We start from the raw sequence: 4,813 nt of genomic DNA on the forward strand, positions 1-4,813 counted from the left end.
TGCAGTGAGGAATGCACAGACCTGTATATTGGGGAGACTAAACAACCACGACACAAACGCATGGCTCAACACAGAAGGGCCAACTCCTCAGGTCAAGACTCTGCAGTCTACTTACATCTGAAGGACAGAGGACACTCGTTTGAGGACCACCAGGTGCACATTTTAGACAGAGAAGATGGATGGTTTGAAAGAGGTGTCAAGGAAGCATCTACACCAGGGTGGAGAAGCCGTCATTGAACAGGGGAGGGGGTCTACGCCACCACTTATCCCCCACTTACAATGCTGTCCTTTCATCACTTCCCAGGAAACTCAACAAACGTAACCTATTGGCCTCAGGTGAAGATACCAACGATGGTCGTTCAGTCTCGGCCACAGGTAGTCTTAACGACTGTAATGACTGTCATCACAGCAACAAGGAACACTAACGAACCGGCGGTATCGATGACCCGGGCCAACGACCCCACTGAGGTTAAATAGCTGAGTTTCCCTGCCAGTCAGTCAGAACTGAAGAAGTCCTTTGGATGAGGGACGAAACGTCTTCCAGTATCTTCAACCAAGTCCGGCTGCCCTTGACTTTAACCTTCTTTGGATTCAAGGACCCTTGTTTACTTTAATACTGCCAGCTAGCTAGCTGGCTATGTTACTCTTGACAGCCCCCCCGAAGCCCATTACCCTCACCACAACCATCACCAAGCGTGTGCCTAAAACTGGAACTGCGGCCCCAGGATTGTGGGGGTCCTGAAACTGCAGCTAGATAATATTACTCTGCCGTGGGTCGGTCTCAAACAATGATGAAACATTTGACTTCCACTGGAACCGGTGTGACCAAATTCAGTTCCCGCTGAGAAGTGAGACTCGGAGCGAGACCAGAACAGGACAGACCCGGGGCTGTTGCAGTACTCCTGTACATAGGTTACACTGCAGTACTGTCACCAACACTAGCATTGAAGTAACAGTGAATCAAAATAGTTGTATTATTCTCGGTTTGACTTCAAACACACAGCCCAGCGAGTCACTACAGCTTTCAGGTTTGAGCAAGTCAGCGGCGTGGTGCTGATCAAAGTCAAAACGTTTTTTACATGTACCACAGGTGTATGAGGTACCACAGGTACAGACACAAACCAGCTCTCCTGTATGCTAACCACAAAGCCAGCTGGGATGACATTGTCCCTGAGCGGGCTAACTCCATGTTCAACAGGCTAAAATGCTACATAAACAATAGCAACAAACTTACAGGTCCTAGGTTTGAGGTCGGTCTCGCCTTGGAGCAAAATTCTTCGGTCCTCTTTCAGAAAGGAGAAAGGAAATTAAAAACAAAAGGTTCTGATTGGCCAAACAGGAGTTCTGTGAATCTGCTCAGTGTGGATGAAAAACAGCTGCATCAAACGCAGCTCTACGGTTCAACAAAACCAGAACTGCCATCACGAACAAGCTTCAGTGGAGCACTCTCTCAATTAGTTCAAACTTCTGAAACATTATTCAGAACAATTTGTTGTAAGAGCAGCTGAGTCTCACTCAGTTGTCCCTCCAGGCTCCCTTACAGGCCAGATGGCAGCGAAGAGAACACAACAGGGACTAACTGATCTCCTGTCCCGCTTCAGTGGATCATAACATATCTGACATTAATGTCTCTGGACTTTAAACACATTGTCAACAACATGGAAATGAAAGCAGTTATTTTTCAGTGCATAAAACATGTTTTGTTTCCGAAACAAAATAAGGACATCAAAGTGACTGAAACTAAATGTTTCTATTGTTTTTTACTGATTTATAAATTGTATTCATCTAAAAATGTTATCAGTTCCACTCCACTCTGATCACTAATAATCACAGCAACCTGTTTTCACACATGCAACCTTTTATTGTATTTATCACCTGTAGTTTATACACAATATTACAATAATAATCATTTTTATACATTTATCATTACGTTTGCATCAAAGCCAACAGTAACCAGTTTATTCACACCAGTTTAAACTGGTTTAAAACCAGACCAGTTTGAAACGGTTTCAAACCAGTACACACCAGTTTAAACTGGTTTAAAACCAGTTTACACCAGTTTAAATTGGTTTAAAATGAGTTCACCAGTTTAAATCAATTTAAAACCAAACCAGTTCAAACCAGTTGAAAACAGTTTAAACTGGTTTAAAACCAGATGAGTTTAAATCAGTTTAAAACCAGTTCACACTGGTTTAAAATGAGTTCACATCAGTTTAAATCAATTTAAAAACAGACCAGTTTAAACCGGTTTCAAACCAGTTCACACCAATTTAAAACCAGTTCACATCAGTTTAGACCAGTTTAAATCAGTTAAAACCATTTCAGACCAATTTAAACTGGTTTAAAACCAGACCAGTTTAAATCGGTTTAAAACCAGTTCACACCAGTTTAAAACCATTTCAGACCAGTTTAAATCAGTTAAAACCAGTTTACACCAGTTTAAGCTAGTTCTGCTTCTGGTTCTCAGTAACTATACTGCACCTGATTTCAGTCATGTTTAAATCTGTTGCAAGGAAACATCTGTAGCTGTCCAATCAAGAGCAATCAGCGATGTAAACAGGAAGTCACTGTAGCATCACAAGCTAGCTTAGCATAAGATCTTTAGTAAACGTCTGTCTTTATTTTATTTCTGTTGGCAGTTTTCAGTTAATAATAATTTACTGGTTCCATCAAATGACTTCAGCATAAAGTTTCATTTATTATTAAACAGCACTAATAAAGTTTCACTGTGAAGGTCAGATGTTAGCACGCTAACGATAGCGTGTTTAGCTCATTTGGTTCAGTTAGCGAACAACAGTTCCACCTGGCAGCTGTAAAGATTTAGCAACTCATCTCTACATCAAAACCAGTTTGAGAACCCGTTTAAAATCAGTGACGATCAAACTCTGACATGAGCGTGAAGCTCAGTTTAACCAGCACCTGCTCACACCGACTCCCCAGGTATAAACCTCTGAACCTGTTCAGGTCCTGGACTCTGCAGGACCTGGACTCATTTAATTATTTGTATTTTTCATATCTGACATTCTTTATATTGTCTGCAGGTTTTTATTTAAATTGAGTTTTTCAGTCAAGTCTGGTGACGGTGATCTGCTGAAAAACTAAACTTTCTCTTGGAGTAACAACAGGCCACCACCGCAGGGGGCGGGGCCAGAACATACCTGGACAGGTATGAAAGGTCAACACATGAAGCTGAAGAACATTTCTGTCTCTACATCTGATCAATAATCAACAAACCACCTGTCAGTCACACTGACTGGAGCTGCTATCAGTTTGCCCCTGCCGCCAGTCTTTATGCTAAGCTAGGCTAACATGCCTGATCGCTCCTGCTCTCAGGTGGCGCGCACCTGACACGTGTGCCGAGGGGGGCGGAGCCACCTGACAGGTGAGTGACATCGTCATCCATGGAGACCAGAAATCATCTGTCGGCTCAGTGCAAGATAAAAACTCAAACGTTTAACTGTTTGATCAGTGATTGATTGATTGATTAATGATGTGATTGCTGATTGGAGGACGCAAAATAAAACGTGTGATGTCATTTATTGGAACCTTGTATCCATGGAAACACTATGTGATCAGATCAAACTGATCAATACCTTTCCTTCTCTTTATAAATATAAACTCTTACAAATTAAATTAATTATTGATTATTTTTGTCCATCTGATCAGTCGCTGTCGCCCACAGCCTCCCAGCCAATCACAGCGCAGGATTCTCAGCGTCAGCAGCTCTTCAGAGTCGTGCTGCAGAGAGAGAGAGACAGGTGTCACTGATGATGTCATCACAGAGAGAGACAGGTGACATCACTTCCTGTTTACTGCCTGTGCTTTTATCCGTAAATTAAGTTCCTCCAACAATCCCACAATGCACTGCTCTGCGTGTTACAGACTCTACAGCTGTCAGTGATGTCACAACATGATGACTGATCTGAGGGTCTGAATGTGTCACTGATGATGTCATCAGACCAGCTCCTCCCCCTCAGAGCCAACGCTTCGTCAGGTATTGATCCGTTTATAATATCAGAGCTGATTATTAGACGCCGACTGGTAACGAACGTTTAATTAATGTTTGTGACTTTACGATCGTGTTGACTGATGTGAAGAATATTTAACTTCGACATGTCAATAATAAATAACATCGTATTTCACACGTTCTCATATCGGCTTTTTCAGGGGAACTGGTTAGCAAACAGCGTACAGTACCGACCCAGTTTTCAGCGTTTAGTTCTGCCGGAACTGAACAGTACCGATCTAGCCGGTCCTGAACAGTACCGATCTAGCCGGTTCTGAACAGTACCGATCCGGTTATCAGCGTCTAGTTCTGCCGGTACTGAACAGTACCGACCCAGTTTTCAGCGTTTAGTTCTGCCGGTACTGAACAGTACCGATCTAGCCGGTTCTGAACAGTACCGATCCGGTTATCAGCGTCTAGTTCTGCCAGTACTGAACAGTACCGATCCAGTACCAGTGACGGGTTCCAGCATGCAGTCAGTACCTGCAGGTATTTTCCCACTCTGACTATCAGAGCTGTTTTTACCCAGCATCAGCAGCACGCTGTGGAAATGTTGTCGGGTTTAATTCGCCAGATTATTTTTACTGTTTACAGGTTTCAGATTAAATGTTCTATCGTTACTTGTTCTGAGCGGAGTTCTAAACAGGCTGTTTAACTTTTGCTGATCGTGGTGGTAAAAGCAGCTCTGAGACCCGTTTACCAAACATCTGTTTGCAGGTGAGAAAATCTGACCGAGGTGTGCAGCCCAGCGACTCCAACAGTAAAGCACCACAGAAGAAGAAAGTTTAAATGACGACGATTCAAAGA

Source organism: Micropterus dolomieu, linkage group LG23 (genome assembly GCF_021292245.1).
Source record: "Micropterus dolomieu isolate WLL.071019.BEF.003 ecotype Adirondacks linkage group LG23, ASM2129224v1, whole genome shotgun sequence".
In the NCBI taxonomy this organism is placed as follows: Eukaryota; Metazoa; Chordata; class Actinopteri; order Centrarchiformes; family Centrarchidae; genus Micropterus; species Micropterus dolomieu.